The sequence below is a fragment of the Eriocheir sinensis genome, chromosome 35 (genome assembly GCF_024679095.1).
Source record: "Eriocheir sinensis breed Jianghai 21 chromosome 35, ASM2467909v1, whole genome shotgun sequence".
Lineage (NCBI taxonomy): Eukaryota > Metazoa > Arthropoda > Malacostraca > Decapoda > Varunidae > Eriocheir > Eriocheir sinensis.
This window is the reverse complement of record NC_066543.1, coordinates 4281013-4297599: the sequence shown is the minus strand read 5'-3', so window position 1 is coordinate 4297599 and position 16587 is coordinate 4281013. Positions and strand designations below refer to the sequence as shown.

Genomic DNA, 16587 nt, shown 5'->3' with positions numbered 1-16587 from the left:
GACTGGTTAACTAACTGACTGACTGGCTGAATGGTTACATGAGGGTCAGGTTGGTTTGCTGGCTGACTGTTTGGCTGGGTGAGAGGCTGACTGACTGGCTAATTGACTTGACTGACTGACTTATAATCGGCTAACTGGCTGGTGGTTCGCTGACTGATTCGCGGGGTGAATGGTTGACTAACTGACTGGTTGACTGACTACCTAATGGATTGATGGATGGATGGATGGTTGACTGGGTGAACTACCGACTAACTGACTGACTGACTGACTGACTAATTTGCTAGCTAAGTGGGTGACTGACTAACTTGTTGACTGGATGGCGTGCTAGCTTCCTCATTGGGTGGGTGACTAATTGACTGACAACGGCTGGCTAACTGACTTACTGACTGATAAATTAAGTGACTGACTGACTGAGTTCGTGAATGCTTATCTTTCTCTATTGTTTCCGCTTCTGTTGTTTGCGAGTGTTTCATCTCTTGTTCGGCGCGACAACGTAACGAGGTGTGTGTGTGTGTGTGTGTGTGTGTGTGTGTGTGTGTGTGTGTGTGTGTGTGTGTGTGTGTTTTCAGGCTCACCGTTCCCAAGTCCAATCCTGCAGCATTTCACCAAAACATTCAATCAGTCGGTCAATTAAATAGTTAGTCGAGGCTCTAACTCAGCCACGCAGGACCCTATCCCCCTCCTCCCCCCACCCCTTCCCCCCCTCCTCCCCCCTTATTTCCACACCGCCCCCCCCCTCCTTCTCCTCCTCACCTCCGTCCACTCTCCCATACGGACTCCATCTCTTTCCCAATTATTCTCCCTCTCTCCAATTCTCCTTTCCTGTTGTCTACCACCACCACCTCCACCACCACTACCACCACCACCACTACCACCACCACCACTACTGTACCTCCACCACCACCACTACTGTGTACCACCACTTCATTCTTCCTCTTTCTTTTCTCTTTCTTCTCTCTCCATCATCTTCCACTCTACTCCTCCACCATCATCACCACCACTACATCTTCCCTCATGTCCCCTCCTCCTCCTCCTCCTCCTCCTCCTCCTCCTCCTCTCCACCTTTTAGCCACCACCATCACCACCTCTTCCACCACCTCCTGCCTGCTTCTTTATCCCTTTTAAATCATTATTTTAACTTTCAAGTCTGCCTATCTTCATGTATGCCTGTCTGTTTGTCTTTATATTCATGTCAGTCTCTGTTTTTTGTCTTTTTATATGTTTTTCTGCCTGTTTTTTTGTTTTTGTTTTCGTTTTTTTGTGTGTGTTGTTTTCCTGTGTGTCTGTCTAGTTTGGGTGTTTGTTTGTCATTTGCTGTCTGTCTGTTTATCTGTCTATCCATACTACTACAACTACTACTACTACTACTACTACTACTACTACTACTACTACTACTATTACTACTACTACTACTACTACTACTACTACTGACCTCGTACTATACTCCTCTCTTTACTCAGCATTCACCTCCCCCCCTCCCTCGCCCCCTCCTTTCCTCCACTCCGTTCCTGTCTCATTACCTCACCCCCATCTCGACTCCCTCCCCCCCTTCTCCTCCCCTCCCCTCATCTCTCTCTCCCTCCCTGCACCACACTTTCCGTAATAAGCCGACGTTCACCAAGGCTTAGGAGAAATAATGGAATGAAGACGGAGGAGGAGGAGGAGGAGGAGGAGGAGGAGGAATAAAGAAGAAGAAGAAGAAGATTATGATGATGATGATAAAAGATTGCAGGAATAAAAAGAAGAAGAAGAAGAAAAAGAAGAAGATTATGATGATGAGAAGAAGAGAGTGCATTAATAAAAAGAAGAAGAAGAAGAAGAAGAAGATTATGATGATGAGAAGAAGATAAAAGATTGCAGGAAGAAAAAAGAAGAAGAAGAAGATTATAAGGCTGAGAAGAGGAGGATTATATGAGAAAGGATTACATGAAAGAAGAAGAAGATTAGGATGATGAAAAAAAGAGGACTACAAGAAGAAAAAAGATTATATGCAGGGAGAAAAAGAAGAAGCAAAATAATAAAATAGAAAAGTAAAACAGAAAAAAAGAGGCGTATGAAGAAGAGGAAAAAAATTGACACCTAAACCAAAAAAAAGAAAATCCTCAACGTTTTTATTTGCTTTTTTTTTATTTTATTTATTTATTTATTGTTTTTAGTCATCCACCCATTGACTTACTGTATCCTACTTACATTACAGAGGCACTTACAGGGATACTTACTCGTCCGTACACTTAATGATTCACTTACCTGTTGCATAATTAATCATCGTGTTTTCTTCGTGTTTTCTTTTTCCCTCATACGGTTTCTACGTTCTCAAAAATGGTTTCTACGTTCCCTTACTCATGATGGTTTCTGTGTTCTCTTATAATGGTTTCTACGTTATCTTATAATGGTTTCTACGTTATCTTATAATGGTTTCTACGTTCTCTTATAATGGTTTCTACGTTCTCTTATCATGGTTTCTACGTTCTCTTACTCATAATGGTTTCAACGTTCTCTTATAATGGTTTCTACGTTCTCTTATAATGGTTTCTACGTTCCCTTACTCATGCGGTTTCTACGTTCTCTTATAATGGTTTCTATGTTCCCTTTCTCATAATGGTTTCTACGTTCCCTTATAATGGTTTCTACGTTCTCTTGCAGCTGATCCTGACCGGTCTGTTGGTTCTCTGCTTCGTCAGGAGAAAGAACAGATTCTCCTACCTGGTAAGTGCTCTCTCTCTCTCTCTCTCTCTCTCTCTCTCTCTCTCTCTCTCTCTCTCTCTCTCTCTCTCTCTCTCTCTCTCTCTCTCTCTCTCTCTCTCTCTCTCTCTCTCTCTATCTATCTATCTATCTATCTATCTTTTTCTGTCCATCTATCTATATCTATCTACGTTTCTATCTATCTTTCTTTCTTTCTTTCTTTCTTCCTCGCCAATAAAAATAATAAAAGAAACACAACAGAAGGAAACGGAAGAATAGCAGCTCTCACCCCTCCCCTTGCCCCCCTTCTCCCCTTACCCCCCCCCTTCCCCCTCCACCCTTCTCCCCATACCCCACCCCCCTCTCCCCCTCCCCCCCACAGTGTCACTAACCAGGAAGCAATCTGTAGCCGCTGTTCTTGTTTGTGTGTTTCATATCGAGGAAAATTGGTCTGATAGATCGTCCGCGGGGCCTTAATACTTGCGACGGCCAGCTGACGGAGGGAAGACAGAAGGAGAAGGGGAGGAGAGGAGGGGAGAGAGAAGAGAGAGGAGGAAAGGGGTGGAAGGGATGGGGAGGGTAGGAGAGTAGGGAGAGGGGAAAGGGGAGGAAAGACAGAAGTGGAAGAGATGGAGATGGGGAAGGGAGGGGAGAGAGAAGAGAGAGGAGGTAAGGGGTGGAAGGGATTGGGAGGGTAGGAGAGTAGGGAGAGGGGAGAGTGAAGGAAAGACAGAAGTGGAAGACAGAAGGAGAAGGGGAGGAGAGGAGGGGAGAGAGAAGAGAGAGGAGGAAAGGGGTGGAGGGGATGGGGAGGGTAGGAGAGTAGGTAGAGGGGATAGAGTTGGAAAGACAGAAGTGGAAGAGATGGGGAAGGGAGGGGAGAGAGAAGAGAGAGGAGGAAAGGGGTGGAGGGGATGGGGAGGGTAGGAGAGTAGGGAGAGTGGATAGTGTAGGAAAGACAGAAGTGGAAGAGATGGGGAAGGGAGGGGAGAGAGAAGAGAGAGGAGGAAAGGGGTGGAGGGGATGGGAAGGGTAGGAGAGTAGGGAGAGAGGAAAGGGGAGGAAAGACAGAAGTGGAAGAGATGGAGATGGGGAAGGGAGGGGAGAGAGAAGAGAGAGGAGGAAAGGGGTGGAGGGGATGGGGAGGGTAGGAGAGTAGGGAGAGGGGAAAGGGGAGGAAAGACAGAAGTGGAAGAGATGGAGATGGGGAAGAGAGGGGAGAGAGAAGAGAGAGGAGGTAAGGGGTGGAAGGGATGGGGAGGGTAGGAGAGTAGAGAGAGGGGAGAGTGGAGGAAAGACAGAAGTGGAAGAGATGGAGATGGGGAAGAGAGGGGAGAGATAAGAGAGAGGAGGAAAGGGGTGGAAGGGATGGGGAGGGTAGGAGAGTAGGGAAAGGGGAGAGTGTTGGAAAGACAGAAGTGGAAGAGATGGGGATGGGGAAGGGAGGGGAGAGAAAAGAGATAGGAGGAAAGACAAACGGAAGAGATGGAGAAGATGGGGAAGGAAGGGGAGAAATTAAAAGAAAAGGTACATAATGAGAAGAGGAATAGGAGAATGAATAAGGTAAAAGAAATTGGAAAGGGGTTGGGGAGAAAGAGAATGAAGGGCCGAGAAAGAGAAAGGGAAGTACGAAGAGTAGAGAAAGAGAAGGAAAAAAAGAAGGGAAAATAAAAGAAAGGGTACATAATGAGAAGAGGAATGAGAGAATGAAGAAAGTAAGAGAAAGAAAATGGAAAAGAGAATGAAGGGCCAGGAAAGAGAAAGGAAAGTACGAAGAGTAGAGAAAAAGAAGAAAAAAAAAAGGGAAAGTAAAAGAAAGGGAACATAATTAGAAGAGGAATAGGAAGATGAATAAGGTTAGAGAAAGAAATTGGAAGTGGAGGCTGGCGTGCGAGTCTGCCTGTCTGTCTGTCTAGCTGGTCGGCGGGGTCCTGGGGCGAGGTCATGCAGGTAAACATATGTCAGGTGATCATCAGGGCTTAAGGTTAAATTGGGTTTAGTCACGGCGGGATAAACTAAGGCTGATTGGTGGCTGCCGTGTGTGTGTGTGTGTGTGTGTGTGTGTGTGTGTGTGTGTGTGTGTGTGTGTGGTGTGTGTGTGTGTGTGTGTGTGTGTGTGTGCAGTGAAGGTTTAAAGCTGCGGTTATTGTGTTGTTTAAAAGCTTTTCTTTAGGGGTGGGATGGCAGCAGTGTGTGTGTGTGTGTGTGTGTGTGTGTGTGTGTGTGTGTGTGTGTGTGTGTGTGTGTGTGTGTGTGCTATGTTGGCTTAGTCTAGTCTTTTTTTTTTTTTATACGGTGAATTTTGCGTAACTCCCCTCCCCCTCCCCCCCCCCCACCCCCACCCCCTTCCTCCTCTCCCTTCTTATTCCCTTCCCCTTCCTTTCTCCCCCTCTCCCTTCCTCTTCTCTCCCCGTCTCTTTTCCTGTACCTTTTTTTTCCCCTTCTCTTTCTCTCCCTTTCATCATTTATTTCCTTCTCTTACTCCAGTTCTCATTATGTTCTCTCAGTCTTAACTTTCCATTCTTTTTTTTAACTTTCTCTTTCTCCGCATATCTTCCCCGTTTTTCCTCCTTCTCTTCCCCTCCCATCAAGGTTAGTGAGTGTCAGTTCTCTCTTTCCCTGTCCCATCCTTCCTTTCCCATACATTTCTCTCATTCTCTTTCTCTCCCTTTCATCATTTATTTCATCCTCTTACACCTCTTCTCATTACGTGCCCTTATTCTTAACTTTCCCTTTTTTTTTAACTTTCATTCTCTTCCTCCTCATGTATTTCTTTCCCGTTTCTCCTCCTCCTCTCCAACTCATCTCCCTTTTCTCTCTCCCTCCGATCAAGGTCAGCGAGTGTCAGTGTTCTCTTTCCCTATCTCATCCTTCCTTTCCCATGCATTTCAGTCTAACCCGCCTCTTTCTTTCCCATTCCTCCCCTTCTCTTGCCCCCCCAACTCCTTTCCGTGTCCTTTTTCCCGTAAATTTCATTCTCCTATCCCCTCTTTCTTCCCCTTTCCTTCCTTTCCCCCTCTCAGTCCCCGCTTCTTGTTGCTTTTCTCATATTTTTCGTTTTTTTTCCCCATTCTCATTCTCCTTTTTCCTCTATATTTCATTCTCTTACACCCCCTTCACTTTCTTTCCTTTTTCCTCCTCTTCTCTCTAACCCATCTCCATTTTCCCATATATATTTCCTCCCCCTTTTCATCAGTCAAGGGTTTAGTAAGAAATGGAATTGGGTTAGTGGAGTCATTCTCATTCTCCCTTTTCCTATATATTTCATTCTCTTAACCCCCCTTCACTTTCTTCCCTTTTTCCTCCTCTTTTCTCTAACCCATCTCCATTTTCCCATATCTATTTCCTCCCCCTTTTCATCAGTCAAGGGTTTAGTAAGAAGAGGAAGTGGGTTTGTGGAGAAGGTACAGGTGGGGGAGAAGAAATGACGGTAGGAGTGTACAATTCTATAGTGTAAGTCTTTCCCTTTCCACTCTCTCCTTTAACCCGTCCGCTGCGATTGGCACGGATTTCGCCTTCACTGGTAGCCTAGTAACATATGCTCCCAGGTCTTTCTGTGCCTCTGTGGTGGGTAGTGGAGTGTTTCCCATGTGGTACTGGTATGCTGGATTTCCCCTCCCAAGATGCATGACCTCACATTTTTCTTCACTAAATTGTAGCAGCCACTTTTTGTCCCACTCCTGTAGCTTGGTGATGACTTCTTGTAGGAAATCCGCATCCAATGGGTTAACTCACTTTCCCTTTCCTCTCCTTCGTCAGATCAAGGTGAGCGGGTGTCTGTGTCTGGTGTGCGCCGTGCTCTGCGTCGTCGTCACCGTCACCACCACAGTCCTGCACATGAACCGCCTCCAGACCCTTCAGGAGTGCGAGTTCTTCCCGCACTCCCAGTCCTGTACCTGCACCCCCTACACCGGCGTCCACGACCCCACGCAGGACGGTAAGTGGCGCTTCTTCCGAAATTGACCTCGTTTCTGACCTCCCGTTCCTTTTTATTTTGATGGAGCAGCAACTGGCGGGATTTTGGTCGGTATTATAAGACATTTTGGCTTTTCATATCAGCTATTTCTTAAGGTCAAAGGAAAGGGAAGTAGTGGGATGGAAGAGTTGGGGTAGGGGAAGTACCTGGGAAGGGGAAGGGGAGGGAGGAGTGGGCAGGGGATGTAGCTGAGGGGGAAGGGGAATTAGGGGGATGTGTGTATGTATGTGTGTAGGGGGGTAGGGGGGGTTAATCAGGTTCTAATGAGTGTTTCTTTAGGTTCACGGTACAGAAGAAGGATAAAACTACCACCAGGGCCATAAAATTAATCCTGGAAATGCCCCAAACTCCTACGAAAGCCTTGTCCAATATGTGAACTTGGGCGACGAAATGTTTGGCAATACGGCCCCTATACTGTTTATTGTTGTCGTTTGTCTGCTTGTTTGTTGCCCGTGAGCTGTTATTCTATGTTTTCTCTAATCTAAAAGTCGTGTATAGTGTTGCTCTTCCCTTGTTGTGTAGTAGATGAGTTTAGTTCGGTTCGGAGAGATGACCTTTGCAATAGTCTTCGTGTGTGTGTGTGTGTGTGTGTGTGTGTGTGTGTGTGTGTGATGGAAGTGGGGGGGGTTCATGTGTTTCTTGTTTCTCGGCGTTTTTTGTTGTTTGTTTGCTTGTTTGTTGCCCTTGAGCTGCCTCCCTTGCTATAAAAAAAAAGATAAGTATGAAGAGGAGGTCGGCACAAAAGCTCACATATTTGATTAGGCTTTTGTAGGAGTTTTGAGCATATCCAGGGGTAGCTTTATGACCCTTCTGGTAGTCTGACCCTTCACCTGTACGTACCTTGAACCTAAAAAAGCACTCGTTGAAAAATGTGAAGAGGAGGTTTGAAGCTGTGTGTTTAATATACATCTCGGTCGGCACACAAGCTCACATATTTGACAAGGGTTTCGTAGGAGTTTTGAGCATATCCAGGGGTAGATTTATGACCCTTCTGGTAGTCTGACCCTTCACCTGTACCTTGAACCCTAAAAACACACTCATTAGAACCCAACTGATCTGTGTTATTTCACCTCTCCCCCCACACCCTTACACACATACATACACACATCCCCCTCCTTCCCCCTCCCCCTCAGCTACATCCCGTGCCCACTCCTCCCTCCCCTTCCCCTTCCCAGCTACTTCCCCTACCCCAACTCTTCCATCCCCCTACTTCCCTTTCCCTTCCCCACTCATTCCTCCCCCCTTCCCATTCCCCCCAGCTACATTCCCCCTCCTTCCCCATTCCCTCCAGCTATATCCCCCCTTCCCCATTCCCCCCAGCTACATCCCCTCCCCACTTTTCCCTCCCCCTCCCACCCCTTCCTCCCCATCTTCCCCCGTGCCCCTCCACCCCCCCAGTCCCCTTCCCCTCATTAGTCCTGCCCAAGTCTCGTCCGGTACACAATATGGAAATTCTACTGGACCGCCGCTGAATTAATTACCGCAATGCGCGACTCTCTAAAAAATTATATTCTGATCATTATACACAAAAAAAAACCGCTACTGCTACTACTCTTTTGGCGCGCGGGATTATGTAGTTGCGGCGGTGATCAAAAAAGAGCGGGGCGGAGGGATGGGGTTGGTGGTATCTTTGCCCCGCCCCCCCGCCCCGCCCCCTGACCCGCCTCGCTTCGCTTCGCCCTGCTACGCCACGCCTCGGAATACTAATTTTCACGAGTTCAAACTAAAAAAAAAAAAAAAAGGAAGCAGTTTATTATTGGCGGCGCTGTGCTGTGTTGTGTTGCGTGTGTGAGGGGGGAGGGGGGTGGGGTTGTGTGTGTGTGTGTGTGTGTGTGTGTGTGTGTGTGTGTGTGTGTGTGTGTGTGGCGCAGTGGAGCCGTCGGTGAGCCTGTCCCCTACCACCACCACCACCGCTTGCACCTCCACCGCCACCACCACCTGTATCCCCACCACCAGCTTGCCACCTGCCACCGCTTCCACCACCACCACCATCACCACCAACAACAACAACAAAAACAACAACACCAGCAACAACAACAAAACAATAGCAACAGCAGAATCAATAACAGATCCTTCCCCCACCATAATTACCACCTCTACCACCACCACCACCAACAACAACAACAACAACAACAACAACCACAATTTCTACTACCAACATTATGCGAATTAGTATGAGGCAAATTTAGCGAGTGACATTTTGGTATGAGTTAACTAATTACGATGTGAGTTGAGTATGTAGCGAATTAGTATAAGGTGAGTGTTAGTAGTTTCAGGTGAATTCGTGTTAGTAGGAGTTTGTACTGGAGCGAGACCGTATTTAGGATGTTAAGTAGAAGACGATCTTGCAGTGAGGCGACTTAACGACCACCACCACTACCACCAGCACTACCACCACCACCACCACCACCACCACCACCACCACCACCACCACCACCACCACCACCACCATCATCATCATTACCATCGCTTCATCATCACCAAAATCACCACTACCACTATCGTCACCATCATCACCATTGCCTCATCATCACCATCATCACCATTACCATCGCTTCATCATCACCAAAATCACCACTACCACTATCATCACCATCATCACCATTGCCTCATCATCACCATCACCACCAGTATGAGTTTGTAGTAGAACGAGATCGTATTTGGTGAGTTTTAACATGAGATGAGTTTGCAATGAGGCCACTCCACCACCACCACCACCATCATCATCACCACCATCATCACCATTACCATCGCTTCATCATCACCAAAATCACCACTACCACTATCATCACCATCATCACCATTGCCTCATCATCACCATCACCACCAGTATGAGTTTGTAGTAGAACGAGATCGTATTTGGTGAGTTTTAACATGAGATGAGTTTGCAATGAGGCCACTCCACCACCACCACCAACAACAACAACAACAACAACAACAACAACAACAACAACAACAACAACAACAACAACATTATCATCATCACAATTACCACCACCACCACCACCACCATTACCGGATAACTGATGGCATTAACATACTAATAACTCGTCTAGTATATAATATTTATCAGCCAATTAGTTTGTATTATGAGTCTACAGTAGATAGATCCACCCGACTGTGTTGACGCAAAAAAAAAATATTACCGTTTGACTTCCGAGTTGTGGTACAGGTGATGGTCGAAGAGATAGCCTTTGCAATGGTCATCCCACACAGTTTGACAGTCACTCTATGTTTACTTAGACCAATATGACGAAGATGAGCACTGAGACCACGCGCAGCTGTACCTTTTATCTTTGGTTCTTCTTTGGTTTACAGTTCGACAATTCTTTATCACCTACAGTTTGGAAGCCACACTAATTACCTGGAAAATACAACAGATATGAGCACTGAGGCCACGCGCAGCTATAGCGTATGCCCTCAGCTTTACCTTTACTTTACCTATTTACTTGTCTTCGGTTCTTCGTTGGTCTGCAGTTCGACAATTCCTCTACCATCACAACCACACTTCGAAACCCACTTTATATTTACTTATCTTTGGTTCTTCCTTGGTTCACAGTACGACAAAACCTTAAATATCACCTTCACTTCTTTTCTTCTTCGCAGTTCGACAATCCCTCTACCATCACACCCACACAGTTCTCAACCCACGCGCTATGTTACTTCCCATTACTTCTTCGTTGGAGCGCAGTTCGACAATCCCTCAACCATCACACCCACACAGTTCGAAACCCACTTAGCATTCACTCACCTTCACTTCTTCATCCGTTCGCAGTTCGATATGACTTCGCGCTGGTCAACGTTGGGGCGAACTGCGACGTCATCCACGGGCCGCTGTACTCCTGCCTGCGCGCCCTCTTCGGCCTCTCCGTCATCGGGATCCTCGTGTCCATCTTCTCCTGCATGTTGGTCTACCAGCTGCTGAGGTAAGGGAGTGGCTGGGGCGTTTGTGTGGGAGGGGGGAGGGGGGGAGGTTGAGGGATGGTTCTTTTAAAGTCTCCGGCCTCAAGTCTTAAGAAGTGGCGTCCTGTGTGTGTGTGTGTGTGTGTGTGTGCGTGTGTGTGTGTGTGTGTGTTCTTGGCTCCTTGTTTTTTGATTATATTTATTTTTGTAGGATTGAATCTTACTCATAATGCCTCTTTTTTTTGTCGCAGTCCATCATAACATTCCTGAGAGAGAGAGAGAGAGAGAGAGAGAGAGAGAGAGAGAGAGAGAGAGAGAGAGAGAGAGAGAGAGAGAGAGAGAGAGAGAGAGAGAGAGAGAGAGAGAGAGAGAACTGTGAGTTATGATAATTCTTCCGAGCTCTTGTGACATAATTCTCAGTAGTCCTCCTCCTCCTCCTCCTCCTCCTCCTCCTCCCATCTCTGTGCTCTTTTTCATCATTGCATCATCCTTATTATCGTCATCACCATTTTTCACTTCAAATTTATTAGGTGTCTCTGAAAAGATATTATGTACTGACGCCTCCTTCTTGCCCTCCTGCCTTCCTTTCCTTTCCTTTCCTCTCCTTTCCTTTCCTTTCCTTTCCTTCCTTCCTTCCTTCCTTCCATTTCTGCTTTCTTCTTTCCTTCCTTTCTGCCTTTCTCAATTATTTCCTTTCTACTTACTTTCCTTTCCTTCTTTCCTTCCTTCCTTCCTTCCTTCCTTTCTTCCTTCCTTCCTTTTCTGCTTTCCTCTTTCCTTTATTTTTGCCTTTGTTAATTATTTCCCTTCTTACTTTCCTTCTTTCCTTCCTTCCTTCCTTCCTTCCTTCCTTCCATTTCTGCTTTCTTCTTTCCTTCCTTTCTGCCTTTCTCAATTATTTCCCATCTACTTCCTTTCCTTTCCTTCTTTCCTTCCTTCCTTCCTTCCTTCCATTTCTGCTTTCTTCTTCCTTCCTTCCTTTTCCTTTTCTTCCTTCATTTCCTGTTAATTATTTCCTTCCTTCCTTTTTTCCTTCCTTCCTTTTCTGCTTTCTTCTTTCCTTTCTTTCTGCCTTTCTTAATTATTTCCTCTACTTACTTTCCTTTGCCTTCCATTCCATTCCTTTCCTTTCCCTTCCTTACTTCCTTCCTTTTCTGCTTTTTCTTGCCTTCCATTCTGCCTTTCAATTATTTCCTTTCTACTTACTTTCCTTTCCTTCTTTCCTTCTTTCCTTCCTTTCTTCCGTCCTTTTCTCCTTTCTATTTTCCTTCATTTCTGTCTTTCTTAACTAATTACTTCCTACTTGTTTTCCTTCCTCCCTTCTCCTTTCTTTCCTTCCTTTCTTTCTTTCTTCTTTCCTTTCTCTCTGCCTTACCTAATGATGCACTTACTTTCTACCTTCTTTCTTTCCTTCCTTCTCTCCTTCCCTCCTTCATTCCCTTCATCCTTTTCTCCTTCATTCCTTCCTTCACTCATTTTCCTTCCTTACTTCCTCCCTACCTTCTCTCCTCACTTCCTTCCCTCCTTACCTTCCCTACTGCCTTCCTTCCTTTCCTTCCTCCCTTCCTCCTTCCATTCATTCATCCATTCATCCATTCATTCCTTTCTCGTGTCCCCAAAAGTAAAGTAAAGAAACTCTTGCCCACGAAACTCAAAGCGACAGAGAGGGAGGGGGAGAGGGAGAGGGAAAGAAAGAAAGAAAGAGAGAGACAGACGAAAAAAGTGCAACGCCTTCTCCTCTTTCTCCTCTTCCTTCTCCTCTTCACCCTCCTCACACCACCATCATCATCATCATCACCATCATCCAAGAAAGACACTCCCGCTCACGCCACCCGAAGAGAGCGTTGCAAGAGTGACTCCCCCTGCTGCTCCTCCTCACCGTCCACCCCGAGACCCACGTCAATAATAGTGATCCCAAGGCAGGGCGGGAGGAGGGAGGAGGAAGGAAGGAGAGGGACGGAGGGCGGGAAGGAACTAACGAGAGAGAGAGAGAGAGAGAGAGAGAGAGAGAGAGATGAAATGGAAGGAAAAGAACTACAAAGGAGAATGGGAAGGAAGGAGAAAGATGAAGAGCAGGGGATAACTAGAGGGAAAATGAGGGAGGGAGAAGAAAATTTAAGAAGGAAAGAAAGGAAAAGAAGAGAGATGGAAGACTAGAAAAGACAGCATAGAGAGAGGAGGAGAAAAATAAAGGGAAAGAAAAGAGCTAGAAGGAGAGAAAGTGAAAGAAATTAAAGTACTTGAAGGAAAGAAAGGAAAAGAAGAGAGATGGAAGACTGGAAAAGACAGCATAGAGAGAGGAGGAGAAAGGAAAGAAACTAAAAGGAAAGAAAGGGGAAGAAGAGTGAGGGTAGACTGAAAGAAAGAGAATTAAAATAAATAAATAAATAAAAGAGTTAATAGGAGAGAGAGGGGGAGGAAAGGAGAGAAATGAAGAGATGGAAGGAACACGAGAATGAGAGATTGAAGGAGGGAGAAGAATAAAGAAAGAACAAGACAGAGAGGGAGGGAAGAACGGAAGAAGAGATGGAGAGTGGGAAGAAACTAGGGTGAGAGAGAGAGAGAGAGAGAGAGAGAGAGAGAGAGAGAGAGAGAGAGAGAGAGAGAGAAGGATATGAAGTGACGAAGGGAAGGGAAAGGAAATGAAAGAAGAAACTACACAAAAAGCTGGAAGAAAGGAAGAAGAGATAGAGAGATAAGAAGCTAGAGACAATGACTGAGGTAGAGAAGAAGGCAGCGGGGAGGAGGAGGAGGAGGACGACAGCGATACAAGGGAGAGTAGTGAGCGGGGCCGAAGAAAAAGAGGAGAGTAGGAGGAGACTTGAGGGAGAGTACTTGAGGGAACAGTGGACGGAGAGTCTCATTAGAGAGCCACTTTAATTAGGCGGCCGATGGATGGAAAGAGAGAGAGAGAGAGAGAGAGAGAGAGAGAGAGAGAGAGAGAGAGAGAGAGAGGTTAATAGGGAAGGAAAGTAATAGGAGAGAGAGAATGTATGAAAGGAACTGCTGGGACGATTGAAGAGAGAGAGAGAGAGAGAGAGAGAGAGAGAGAGAGAGATTTAACAGGAGAAATAAAGGAGGAGAAAGAATGGATGAAAGGAACTGCTATTAAGATCAGAGAGAGAGAGAGAGAGAGAGAGAGAGAGAGAGAGTCTGTGGTTGTTGATGCGAGGACAGAAATAAAAGAATCGCAAATATATTCAGGGAGTCGAGAGAAGGGGAATGGAACAGAGGCTTACCAGGGAAGGGAGAAGAGGAGGAGGAAGAAGAAAAAGAAGAAGAAGAAGAAGAAGAAGAAGAGAGAGAAAGCAGGAAAGGGAGAAGAAAAGGAAGAAGGGATGGGGAGAAGCTCTGGACAAGGAGGGAGGGCAGGAGGAGAATGGGAAGAAGAAGGAAAGGAAATGAAGAAGCAGAGGAGGCAGAGAAATGGAAAGAAAGAAGCCAAAAGGAGAAAGATTGAAAAGGCAGAAAACTAAAAGAATAATAAGAAAGCAATAAAAGGAAGAAGAAAAATGAGTAAAATAATGACAAAACAAGACGAACAACAAAAAAAAAAACAATAAGAGATAGAGAGAAGCGCTAATAGGAGGGAGTGGGTGGGAGAGATTTATGAAAATCAAATATTGGATTTCCTATCTGATAAATGAGAGAGTCGCTTTGTTTCCTTTCATTATTCTAGTAGGCGTCGAGGAGGGAGAGAGAGAGAGAGAGAGAGAGAGGTTATTAATAGAGAAAGGAAAGTAAAAGGAGAGAGAATGTATGAGAAAGGAACTGCTGGGACGATTGAAAAGAGAGAGAGAGAGAGAGAGAGAGAGAGAGAGAGGTTATTAATAGAGAAAGGAAAGTAAAAGGAGAGAGAATGTATGAGAAAGGAACTGCTGGGACGATTGAAGAGAGAGAGAGAGAAAGCAAAAATCTATTGGTGAACGTACAAGAATAAAAAATAAAAGAAAGTCTCCTGTATAGTAAGTCTCTCGGGTGCTACAGAAAGGTTAGTAAAAGCTTTGGAGTTCTTTGGTCAACATACGAGACGGAAACTTTGATCAGTACACGAGTCCCTTAAGGCGAGAAGCGTCACAAGAGTACAATAATTTCTAGTATAATCTGGTACGCTTTCCACCAACACGATCAAAAACACCCAGAACGAACAGTATACAAAACAAAGATAAATAATGGTCAATCGATATTATGTCAACAGAACTAAAAAGGAGAAAAAAAATATATCACAAATTTCTTTCATAATCTGGTACGCTTTCCACCAACACGAACAGGAACACCCATAAACGAATAGTATACAAAACAGACAGATATATAATTGTCGATCGATATTATGGCAACGGAACTAAAACTAAAACGAAATAAATAGATCACAAATTTCTTTCATAATCTGGTATTCTTTCCTTCAATACAAACAAAAACACCAATGAGGGAATAGTATACAAAACAGAAAAATATATAATTGTCGATCGATATTATGGCAACAGAACTAAAGAGAAAATAAAAATATATCACAAATTTCTTTCATAATCAGGTATTCTTTCCTTCAATACAAACAAAAACACCCATGAGCGAATAGTATACAAAACAGACCGATATATAATTGTCGATCGATATTATAGCAACGGAACTAAAAAGAAAAAGAATATATCACAAATTTCTTTCATAATCTGGTATTCTTTCTATCAATAACAACAAAAACAGAAGATATATAATGGTCGATCAATATAATGGCAACAGAACTAAAAAGAGAAAAAATATAACACAAATTTCTTTCATAATCTGGTATTCTTTCTTTCAATAACAACAAAAACACCCATGAACGAATAATATACCAAACAGACAAACATTATAGTTGATCAGTATCATGGTAACAAACACAAACAGACAGACAGCGACGTAACCACTATCTACCCACCTTATGATCCATGTAGCAGACGAATCTCCGAGGGGCTGTAATATGATACGCCGGTTTGATTAGCACACTCGCGGCTGGCTGGGCGCTAATAGGCGGCAGACGAGGCTACACGCGGGTCGATGGAGAGAGAGGCTTCGCGCGCGCTCCCCAAAGTAAATAAAGAACAGGAAAACGGGGTGAAAGATAGAGGGGAGCGTAGGGAGAGGGGAGAGGAAAGAAAGACGGTGGAAAGAGGAAAGAATGGAGTAGAAGGACAAAAAGGAAAAGAAAAGGAGGGAAGAAACCAGGGAGCGTTGGGAGAGGAAGAAGAAAGAGACGGAGGAAAGAGTAAAAAATTGTGTAGAGGAGCAAGAAAAGAGGTGGGGGGGGGAAGCCAGGCGGGAGAGTAGGGTGAGGGAGGAGAAAGAGACGGAGCGGAGAGGAAAAAAAGTGGAGTAGAAGAAAAGGAAAAGAGGGGAAAGAAATCAGGAGAGAGATACGAAAGAAAGAGGAAAGAAAGGAGTAGAAGAACAAAAAAGAAAAAAAGAGGGAAGCTAAACCAGGCGAGAGGAGGGAGAGGGAAGAAAAAGAAAGACGGAGGAGAGAGGAAAGAATTGAGAAAAACAGAAAGGAAGAGGAAGAAACCAGGCGAGCATAGGGCGGGGGAGAAGAGAAAGAGGAGGAAAAAAGAGGGAAAAATGGAGTAGACTGAGAGAGAAAGGAGAGAAAACAACGCATGGATAGAGGATAGAGATGAAAAGAGTAAATCAAGAAAAGAAAGATAGATATAAGTAAGTGTAAGTAATAAGAAAGTGGTAGAAGAAAGTGACGCAGGAGAGAGAGAAATTAATTGCCAACAAGAAAAAGGAGGAAGGGAATCAGGCGAGAGTTAAGAGAGAAACGGAGGAAAGAGGAAAGAGTGAAGTAGAACAGGGAAAAGAGGGAAAGAATCTAGAGAAGAGAGAGAAGGTCGAAGGAGATGAAAAGGGAGAGAATGGAGTATAGAGGGAAAAAAACATGTACACTAAGAAAACAGGTTTAGAAAAAGGAGTGAATGAAGATGAAAAAAAATAATAAAAGAACAGGAAATGGATGAAAAGAAGCCAGAGGAGAGAGTAGAGAGGAGATGAAA

General features: G+C 44.8%; 1 pseudogene; it reads left to right on the top strand.

Moving 5' to 3' along the window:
* LOC127007282 (uncharacterized) overlaps nucleotides 1–16587 on the top strand; it is a 90482-nt pseudogene that overhangs the window by 65308 nt on the left and 8587 nt on the right.